This window comes from Budorcas taxicolor, chromosome 20 (assembly GCF_023091745.1).
Source record: "Budorcas taxicolor isolate Tak-1 chromosome 20, Takin1.1, whole genome shotgun sequence".
In the NCBI taxonomy this organism is placed as follows: domain Eukaryota; kingdom Metazoa; phylum Chordata; class Mammalia; order Artiodactyla; family Bovidae; genus Budorcas; species Budorcas taxicolor.
In genome coordinates, this window is record NC_068929.1 from 20,332,028 (window position 1) to 20,343,302 (window position 11,275).

General features: G+C 40.6%; 1 pseudogene; it reads left to right on the plus strand.

The window, feature by feature from the left end:
* The first annotated feature begins 5,009 nt into the window (after positions 1–5,009).
* On the plus strand, positions 5,010–9,453 carry LOC128065910 (craniofacial development protein 2-like; annotated as a pseudogene).
* Positions 9,454–11,275: the final 1,822 nt, after the last annotated feature.

Sequence of the window (11,275 nt, forward strand, 5' to 3'; positions counted from 1 at the left end):
AAAGAGGTCAACAAATCTGAACCAGAGAAAAATAGACTCTGTGAAGGCAGAATTTGGTAAAATATCTGCTTTCTTGGTTTTGCTTAATTTAGGCAATAGAATTGTCTTGAAAAATCTTTCTTTTTCTGTTTATAATAGTAAAACATGTTCACTGCAGATATCTTTAATGATACAGAAAAATATATAAATATAATACAATATAAATATAAAAGAAAATAAATATCTACAATAACCACTCACTGTTAACTTTATGGTGCATATCACCAGATCTTTTTTCTATGTATCTTTGTGTATTTTGGATACCCTATTGGGATACAATTCAATAGCTTGTTTTTTTTCACTTCATAATATAGCATCAACTGTAACAGCTACATGGAGTTATATGTGAGCAGCAGAATGAAAAAATACGCAAAGACGAAGGTGACAGTGGCTGCTTTGACTTCTAAGTATGTGAGGTCACATGATTTCTATCAGTAGAGAAAATTACACACTGTGCCATTCCATTTGGAGACTGGTTGGAGACCTAGAAAGTCAAATCTAATCATCCCGATCCTTCTGTGTTACTGAGGAGCATAAACAGAGGAGACAAATATTTTGTGAATGCTTGGATCTACAAACAGAGGCTAAAGCCATGGAGGGGGAAAGAAGCAGAGTAATGAGACAGTCAATTCCTAAGCAGCATGATAAGAAGTCCAGGGTCCACGAGGAGAAGAAGGGGTCTGGGGCTCTCAAAGAGGAGATAGGGGTCTGGAATTCTCAAGGAGGAAGAAAAGACACTTTTTTTTCCTACATTCCTTAGTAAGGATTCAGTTCAGCTTAGTTGTATCCGACTCTTTGCAACCCTATGGACTGCAGCATGCCAGGCCTCCCTGTCCATCACCAACTCCTGGAGTTTACCCAAATTCATGTCCACTGAGTCAGTGATGCCATCCAACCATCTCATCCTTTGTCGTCCCCTTCTCCTCCCACCTTCAATCTTTCCCAGCATCAGTGTCTTTTCTTTTAAGTCAGTTCTTCACATCAGGTGGCCAAAGTACTGGAGTTTCAGCTTCAACATCAGTCCTTCTAGTGAACACCCAGGACTGATCTCCTTTAGGATGGACTGGTTGGATCTCCTTGCAGCCCAAGAGGCTCTCAAGAGTCTTCTCCAACATCACAGTTCAAAAGCATCAATTCTTCAGTTCTCAGCTTTCTTTATAGTCCAACTCTCACATCCATATATGACTACTGAAAAAACCATAGCCTTGACTAGACAAACCTTTGTTGGCAAAGCAATGTCTCTGCTTTTTAATATGCTGTCTAGGTTGGTCATAATTTCCTTCCAGGGAGTAAGCATCTTTTAATTTCATGGCTGCAGTCACCATCTGCAGTGATTTTGGAGCCCAAAAAATAAAGTCTGACACTGTTTCCACTGTTTGCCAGGAAGTGATGGGACCAGATGCCATGATCTTCGTTTTCTGAATGTTGAGCTTTAAGCCAACTTATTCACTCTTCTCTTTCACTTTCATCAAGAGGCTCTTCAGTTCTTCTTCACTTTCTGCCATAAGGGTGGTGTCATCTGCATATCTGAGGTTATTGATATTTCTCCCAGCAATCTTGATTCCAGCTTGTGCTTCATCCAGCCCAGCGTTTCTCATGATGTACTCTACATAGAAGTTAAATAAGCAGGGTGACAATATACAGCCTTGACATACTCCCTTCCCTATTTGGAACCAGTGTGTTGTTCCATGTCCAGTTCTAACTATTGCTTCCTGATCTGCATACAGATTTCTTAAGAGGCAGGTCAGGTGGTCTGGTATTCCCATCTCTTTCAGAATTTTCCACAGTTTCTTGTGATCCACACAGTCAAAGGCTTTGGCATAGTCAACAAAGCAGAAACAGATGTTTTTCTGGAACTCTCTAGCTTTTTCAATTATCCAGGGGAAGTTGGCAATTTGATCTCTGGTTCTTGGATTATATAACAACAATGTATCCTGCTTGAGGACAGTTTGTCCTTCCTGAAAACCTTCTGACTAATCCTGATATCTTAGAATGTATATTATGGGAGTGGGTCTGCTAAGATCTTTCTACTGTTAAATTCTAAACCTGTTATTTTAAAATGTAAATTGTGGGAGTGGGGCTAGTAAGATCTATGCAACCTTGAGACATTCTTTTGATGTATTGTAATAACCAATTAAAAAGTATATAACTCCCTTGCTAACACCAGAAAGGGGGGAATCTCTGCCCCCCTTCTAATGTCTATGTCAGAAGCTTTCTCTGTCCCTTGTCATACTTTAATAAAACTCTGCTACACAAAAGCTCTTGAGTGATCAAGCCTGGTCCCTGGTCCCGAAACTAAATCTTCTTTTTCAGTAATACCATAGGGGCCCAGAGGAACGGGACTTTTCAGGAGTCTACAATGATGCTAAATATCAGTAACACCCACGTCAACCTTTAGTACAGGCTGCTGCTCATCCAGATGACTCCCTAGACTGGGTTGAGGATTAACCAAGAAAAGAGGACGTGTGATATATCTGGGCTGCCTTGCAGTCTGGGAGATGAAAACTGAGGTTGACAGAGCCAGAACTCAGCACTGAAAATGCCTGCAAGAACTTAGCCCCTGAAAATTCATCAAATCCTAGAGAGGATATTGAATTTTCCATAGGCTGTCGATACAGAGCTTGAGCCAATTTCATTTCAATCTCAATAGATAGGGAAGCTCAGATGCCATGTAGTTATATTGATGTCTCATAATTTATTTACTGAATTGGAGAACCATTGTTCATTTATTTAGGTTTTTTCACTCTTCCCAATGAAATGATAAACAATAGAGCAGAGACTGCTAGCCAGCCACCAAATCTTTGTCCTTCTTCTCTTCCTGAGCACAAACTAGAACTCTACTTCCCAGTCTCCTGTGCAATGAGATGTGGCCGCTAAGACAGAGTTAGAGCCAGTAGAAAGTATATGTGGGCTCCCTGGTGGCTCAGGTGGTAAAGAATCCGCCTGCAATGCAGGTGGCCTCGGTTTGATTCCTAGGTCAGGCAGACCCCCTGGAGAAGGGATAGGCTACCCACTCCAATATTCTTGGGCTTCCCTGGCGATTAAGTAAAGAATCTGCCTGCAATGTGGGAGACCTGGGTTTGATCCCTGGGTTGGGAAGATCCCCTGGAGGAGGGCATGGCAACCCACTCCAGTATTCTTGCCTGGAGAATCCCCACGGACAGAGGAGCCTGGCAGCTACAGTCCATTGAGTCATAGAGTTGGACACCACTGACTGACTGAACACAGGACAGCACAGAAAGTATACGGAGGTGATTTGCCCTCTCTAGGCCAAGGCTTTTTTTTTTTTTTTAATGGCCATACCACATGTAGGATCTTAGCTCCTCAATCAGGGCTTGAACCTGGGGCCCCTGCAGTGGAAGAGCAGAGTCTTAACCACTGTACCATCAGCAAAGTCCCCCAGGGCTTTTAAACAGTGGCATGTTTCACTTCTTCCCTTTTACCTTCTGCCCACTAGATGCAAAATAATGACAAGGCTCTAGGGAGTGAGGGGGCCACAGGTGGAAGGAGGTTGGAGCCCTGAATTATTTCATGGAAGAGAGCCCTCTGTTAGCCTGGAATCCTACTTTGAACTTTTTCATGAATAAGAAAGAGCCTTTCTACCTTTTTGGGGCTTATCTGGAACTGCACTATTAGTTTACCCTAACTCTACAAACATCTGGAGACATCAGTGCTTGTACACCTATCTGTATTACTCAGGACTATCACTGATTCATGACTGTCATGTTCAAGGTTTGGAACATTTTAAGGCGTTTGATAAATGCCTTATCAAATGGCATTTATGATAAATGGTAAAGAATCCACCTGCAATGCGGGAGACCTGGATTTGATCCTGGGTTGGGAAAATCCCCTGGAGAAGAGAAAGGCTACCCACTCCAGTATTCTGGCCTGGAGAATTCCAGGGATTATACAGTCAATGGGGTCGCAAAGAGTTGAACATGACTGAGTTACTTTCACTTTCAAGGCGTTTGATAAACTATGGCCAAACTAAACCCAGAATTGTGCCTCTGATAATTATTTGAGGTCATTCCAGTTCCTATAACTGTTTATAAGAATGCATAAAATGGTTTTCAACTCATCCCTTTATAGAGAAGTAAAAAATATTTGTTGAGAATGACTGGACCCTCCCTCTGATTACTATACACACAGAACCACAAAGAGTGAGTTTTCCTATTAGCTGAACCCAGCTCTTCATTAGAAATTTCTCAGTACCCTTAATCCATGGGGCACATCTTCATCTCATCTCCATCTCAGAGTTCTAATCCAGCCATCCTGCCTGACCCAGACCCCTGCTTCTGGCTTCAGAGCCTTTGTTAAACAGTCACAATTTTCGCTCGTTTGTGCAAAGTGAGTCTCCAAGTATTTTTAAGTGTTTCCATAGAAACTGCTTTCCAGAAAAAGGCCATTTAATGAAAGCTTAAAATCAAAACCTAGATGTTTCAATACTTAGAAATCTCACTGAATCACTTACAAAGAATATAAGATGTGGCATATTCAAGCCTGTACTTGTAAAAAAATTGTATACTGTATATAATATTTGACATATAATAAGGACTATAAAAGTAACATATAACTTCCTCAAGTTTTGTGATTTTTCTGTTTTATGCTTAAAATATTGAGAGTCAAAGGTTTATTTTTCAAGACCAATCCTCTGAAGGGTGACCTTCCAGAAATGGAGTTGCCCTTCTGCTCCAAGGGAACTGGTTCAGGCCCACCCCTTGAAGCAATATATTTCTGGTTAAGCAAAGATTTAGACTCCCGTTCCCGATCTCGCCAGGATGGAGCTGAAATGGCTAATCCTGCCACAAGCAGGCCCAACATTCCCAAAGGCTTGGACCTCATCCCGTCTCACTACACATCAGAGAAAGAACCAGTGATGCCCTAGTGATGGAACTTAAAAGCCTCACAGCCCAAGGGCTCCTCTCTGGAGTCCAGTACCTGGTCCTGCCAGATTTCCAGGCTCAACCAAGATGGTCAAAGTGGACAGACACCCCTTCACTGTCACTGTCTCCATGAGCTTCCCCTGTGAAGACTGCTCCTAGAGATTTACCATGTGCTGCTTGGCCATTTGCTTTTGTTTGCATCAAAAGTATTTAGGATATGGCTCTAATGTAATTCATGTACTTATTTCCTCTCTCACCTACTCTCCAGTTTTGTCAATGTGGTGAATGACATTAATGGATGGTATAGAGATCAACCACCTTTGCATTTTCAAGATAAATTAAGCTAGATCATGAAAGCTCCAGCTACAGATATAAGTATATACACATTATATGTTGTTGGCTTTTTGTCTCTGACTGACTTTTCCAGCTTGGATCCCAAGATTAGACTAAGTTTACAAAGTCAATTGTTGAACATTTTCTCTTTTCTAGTCTCCTGAAGAGTTCAAGATTAGAATTACAATCCAAAAATGTTTGATTGTCCTGTGCTGTGCTGTGCTTAGTTGCTCAGTCGAGTCCAATTCTGCGACCCCATGGACTGTAGCCCACCAGGCTCCTCTATACATGGAGATTCTCCAGGCAAGAATACTGGAGTGGGTTGCCATGCCCTCCTCCAGGGGATCTTTTTTTTTTTTTTTAATTTTTATTTTATTTTACTTTACAATACTGTATTGGTTTTGCCATACATTGACATGAATCCACCATGGGTGTACATGCGATCCCAAACATGAACCCCCCCTCTCACCTCCCTCCCCACAACATCCCTCTGGGTCATCCCCATGCACCAGCCCCAAGCATGCTGTATCCTGCATCGGACATAGACTGGTGATTCGATTCTTACATGATAGTATACATGTTTCAATGCCATTCTCCCAAATCATCCCACCCTCTCCCTCTCCCTCTGAGTCCAAAAGTCTGCTATACACATCTGTGTCTTTTTTGCTGTCTTGCATACAGGGTCATCATTGCCATCTTTCTAAATTCCATATATATGTGTTAGTATACTGTATTGGTGTTTTTCTTTCTGGCTTACTTCACTCTGTATAATCGGCTCCAGTTTCATCCATCTCATCAGAACTGATTCAAATGTATTCTTTTTAATGGCTGAGTAATACTCCATTGTGTATATGTACCACAGCTCTTTTATCCATTCATCTGCTGATGGACATCTAGGTTGTTTCCATGTCCTGGCTATTATAAACAGTGCTGCGATGAACATTGGGGTACATGTGTCTCTTTCAATTCTGGTTTCCTCGGTGTGTATGCCCAGCAGTGGGATTGCTGGGTCATATGGCAGTTCTATTTGCAATTTTTTTAAGGAATCTCCACACTGTTTTCCATAGTGGCTGTACTAGTTTGCATTCCCACCAACAGTGTAGGAGGGTTCCCTTTTCTCTACACCCTCTCCAGCATTTATTGCTTGCAGATTTTTGGATCGCAGACATTCTGACTGGTGTGAAGTGGTACCTCATTGTGGTTTTGATTTGCATTTCTGTAATAATGAGTGATGTTGAGCATCTTTTCATGTGTTTGTTAGCCATCCGTATGTCTTCTTTGGAGAAATGTCTATTTAGTTCTCTGGCCCATTTTTTGATTGGGTCGTTTATTTTTCTGGAATTGAGGTGCATAAGTTGCTTGTATATTTTTGAGTTTAGTTGTTTGTCAGTTGTTTCATTTGCTATTATTTTCTCCCATTCAGAAGGCTGTCTTTTCACCTTGCTTATATTTTCCTTTGTTGTGCAGAAACTTTTAATTTTAATTAGATCCCATTTGTTTATTTTTGCTTTTATTTCCAGAATTCTGGGAGGTGGATCATAGAGGATCCTGCTGTGATTTATGTCTGAGAGTGTTTTGCCTATGTTCTCCTCTAGGAGTTTTATAGTTTCTGGTCTTACATTTAGATCTTTAATCCATTTTGAGTTTATTTTTGTGTGTGGTGTTAGAAAGTGATCTAGTTTCATTCTTTTACAAGTGGTTGACCAGTTTTCCCAGCACCACTTGTTAAAGAGATTGTCTTTACTCCATTGTATATTCTTGCCTCCTTTGTCAAAGATAAGGTGTCCATAGGTGTGTGGATTTATCTCTGGGCTTTCTATTTTGTTCCATTGATCTATATTTCTGTCTTTGTGCCAGTACCATACTGTCTTGATGACTGTGGCTTTGTAGTAGAGCCTGAAGTCAGGCAAGTTGATTCCTCCAGTTCCATTCTTCTTTCTCAAGATTGCTTTGGCTATTCGAGGTTTTCTGTATTTCCATACAAATCTTGAAATTATTTGTTCTAGTTCTGTGAAAAATATGGCTGGTAGCTTGATAGGGATTGCATTGAATTCGTAAATTATTTTGGGTCATATACTCATTTCACTATATTGATTCTTCCGATCCATGAACATGGTATATTTCTCCATAGTGTCCTCCTTGATTTCTTTCATCAGTGTTTTATAGTTTTCTATATATAGGTCTTTAGTTTCTTTGGGTAGATATATTCCTAAGTATTTTATTCTTTTCGTTGCAATGGTGAATGGAATTGTTTCCTTAAGTTCTTTTTCTACTTTCTCATTATTAGTGTATAGGAATGCAAGGGATTTCTGTCTGTTGATTTTATATCCTGCAACTTTACTATATTCATTGATTAGTTCTAGTAATTTTCTGGTGGAGTCTTTAGGGTTTTCCATGTAGAGGATCATGTCATCTGCAAACAGTGAGAGTTTTACTTCTTCCTTTCCAGTTTGGATTCCTTTTATTTCTTTTTCTGCTCTGGTTGCTGTGGCCAAAACTTCCAGAACTATGTTGAATAGTAGTGGTGAAAGTGGGCACCCTTGTCTTGTTCCTGACTTTAGGGGAAATGCTTTCAATTTTTCACCATTGAGGATAATGTTTGCTGTGGGTTTGTCATATATAGCTTTTATTATGTTGAGGTATGTTCCTTCTATTCCTGCTTTCTGGAGAGTTTTTATCATAAATGGATGTTGAATTTTGTCAAAGGCCTTCTCTGCATCTATTGAGATAATCATATGGCTTTTATTTTTCAATTTGTTAATGTGGTGAATTACATTGATTGATTTGTGGATATTGAAGAATCCTTGCATCCCTCCTCCAGGGGATCTTCCCAACCCAGGGATCAAACCCAGGTCTCCCACAATGCAGGTGAATTCTCAATATTTGCTGGATTTACCTATCCTATCCCCTGCATGGATCACAACCTTGTTATGGCGAAGGGGCTTGGGTAACTCAGTGAAGCTATGAGCCACGCTGTGTTCAAGACACACAGATCACAGTGAGGAAATCTGACAAAACATGGTCCACTGGAGAAAGACGTGGCAACCCACTCCAGTATTCTTGCCTGGAGAACCCCAGGGATAGTACGAAAAGGCAGAAAGATACTACATTGGCAGATGAGGCCCCCAGGCTGGAAGCTGTCCAGCATGCTACTGGGGGAAGAGCAGAGGGCAATCAGTAATAGCTCTAGTAAGAACGAAGCAGCTGGACCAAAGCAGGGATTTCTTTCTCAATGCACAGCTGTGGACGTGTCTGGTAGTAAAAGTAAAGTTTGATGCTGTAAAGAATGTTGTATTTGAACCTGAAATATTATAGGTCCATGAATTAAGGTAATTGCATGTGGTCAAGCAAGAGATGTCAAGATTGATCATCGACATCTTAGGAATCAGTGAACTAAGATGGATGGGAATGTGTGAATTTAATTCAGATGACCATTATATCTACTACTCTGGGCAAGAATCCCTTAGAAGAAATGGAGTAACTCTCATAGTCAATGTAAGAGTCTTAAACGCAGTACTTGGATGCAATCTCAGAAACATCACAATGATCTCAGTTATTTCCAAGGCAAACCATCCAGTATCACAGTAATCCAAGTCTATGCCCCAACCAGCAATGCCAAAGAAGCTGAAGTAGACTGGTTCTATGAAGATCTACCACAACACCTTCTAGAAATAACACCAAAAATGAGGTCCTTTTCATCATAGGGGATTGGAATGCAAAAGGAGGAATTCAAGAGATACCTGGAATACCAGGCAAGTTTAGCCGTGGAGAACAAAATGAAGCAGAGCAAAGGCTAACAGCCTTTTGTCAAGAGAACATGCTGCTCATAGAAAACACCCTCTTCCAACAATGTAAGAGACAACTCTACACATGGACATCAACAGTAGGTCAATACCAAAGTCAGACTGATTATGTTCCTTGGAGCCAAAGATGGAGAAGCTCTGTACAGTCAGTAAAAACAAGACCTAGAGTTGACTGTGGCTCAGATCATGAGCTCCTTATTGCAAAATTCAGACTTAAATTGAAAAAATGCAGGGAAAACCCCTAGGCCATTCATGTATGACTTAAATCAAATTGCTTATGATTATACATTGGAGGTAATGAATAGATTCAAAGGATTAGATCTGGTAGACAGAGTGCTTGAAGAACTATGGACAAGGTTTATAACATTGTATAGGAGGTGGTGACCAAAATCATCCCAAAGAAAAAGAAATGAAAGAAGGCAAGGTGGTTGTCTCAGGAGGCTTTAGAGAACAGCGGAGAAAAGAAGTGAAAGGGAAGGGAGAAAGGAAAAGATATACCCAACTGAATACAGAGTTCCAGAGAATAGCAAGGGAAGATAAGAAGAGCTTCTTAAAATGAGCAATGCAAGAAATAGAGGAAAACAACAGAAAGGGAAAGACTAGAGATCTCTTTGAGAAAATTGGAGATACCAGGGCAACATTTCATGCAAGGATGGGCATGATAAAAGACGGAAACAGTAAGAACCTAACAGAAGCAGAAGAGATTAAGAAGGGTGGAAGAATACACAGAACTATACAAAAAAAGGTTTTAATTACCTGGATAACCACGATGATGTGATCACTCACCTAGAGCTGGTCATCCCAGAGTGCGAAGTCAAGTGGGCCTTGGGAAGCAATACTATGAACAAAGCTAGTGGAGGTGATAGAATTTCAGTTGAGCTATTTCAAATCCTAAAAGATGATGCTGTGAAAGTGCTGCACTCAATATGTCAGAAAATTCCCAAAACTCAGCAGTGGCCACAGGACTGGAAAAGGTCAGTTTTCATTCCAATCCCAAAGAAGGGGAATGCCAAAGAATGCTCAAACTATTGTACAATTGTGCTCTTTTTACATGCTAGAAAGGTAATGCTCAAAATCCTCCTAGCTAGGTTTCAGCAGTATGTGAACTGAGAACTTAGAGATGTACAAACTGGGTTTAGAAAAGGCAGAGGAACCAGAGATCAAATTGCCAGCATTCATTGGATCATGGAGAAAGCAAGGGAGTTCCAAACAACATCTACCTCCACTTCATTTACAATGCTAAAGCCTTTGACTGTGTGGATCAAAACAAACTGGAAAATTCCTAAAGATATGATTGTAACACCACCTTACTTTTCTCCTGAGAAACGTATGCAGGTCAAGAAGCTATAGTTAGAACTGGACATAGAACAACTGACTGGTTCAAAATTGAGAAAAGAATATGACAAGGCTGTATACTCTCACCCTTCTTATTTAACTGACATTCAGAGTGCATCATGTGAAATACCAGGCTGGATAAATCACAAGCTGGAATCAAGATTGCCGGGAAAAATATCAACAACTTCAGATATGCAGATGATACCACTCTAATGACAGGAAGTGTAGAAGAACTAAAGAGCCTCTTGATGAAAGTGAAAGAGGAGAGTGAAAAAGCTGGCTTGAAACTTAACGTTAAAACAACTAAGATCATGGCATCCAGTCCCATCACTTCATGGCAAATAGATGGGGAATCAGTGGAAATGGTGACAGATTTTACTTTCTTAGGCTCCAAAGTGATTGTGGATGGTGACTTTGGCCATTAAACTAAAAGACACTTGCTCCTTGGAAGAAAAGCTATGACATACCTAGACAGCATATTAAAAAGCAGAAACATCACTTTGCTGACAAATGTCTATCTAGTCAAAGCTATGGTTATTCCAGTAGTCATGCAAGGATGTGAGAGTTGGACCATAAAGTAGGCTGAGTGCCAAAGAATTGATGCTTTCAAACTGTGGTGCTGGAGAAGACTCTTGAGAATCCCTTGGACAGCAAGGAGATCAACCTAGTCAATCCCAAAGGAAATCAACCCTGAATGTTCATTGGAAGGACTGATTCTGAAGCTGAAGCTCCAATATTTTGGCCACCTAATGTGAAGAGCCAACTCACTGGAAAATATTCTGATGCTGGAAAGATTGAAAGCAGGAAGAAAAGGGGGTGACAGAGGATGAGATGATTGGATGATATCATCGACTCAATGGACTTGAGTTTGAGAAAACTCTG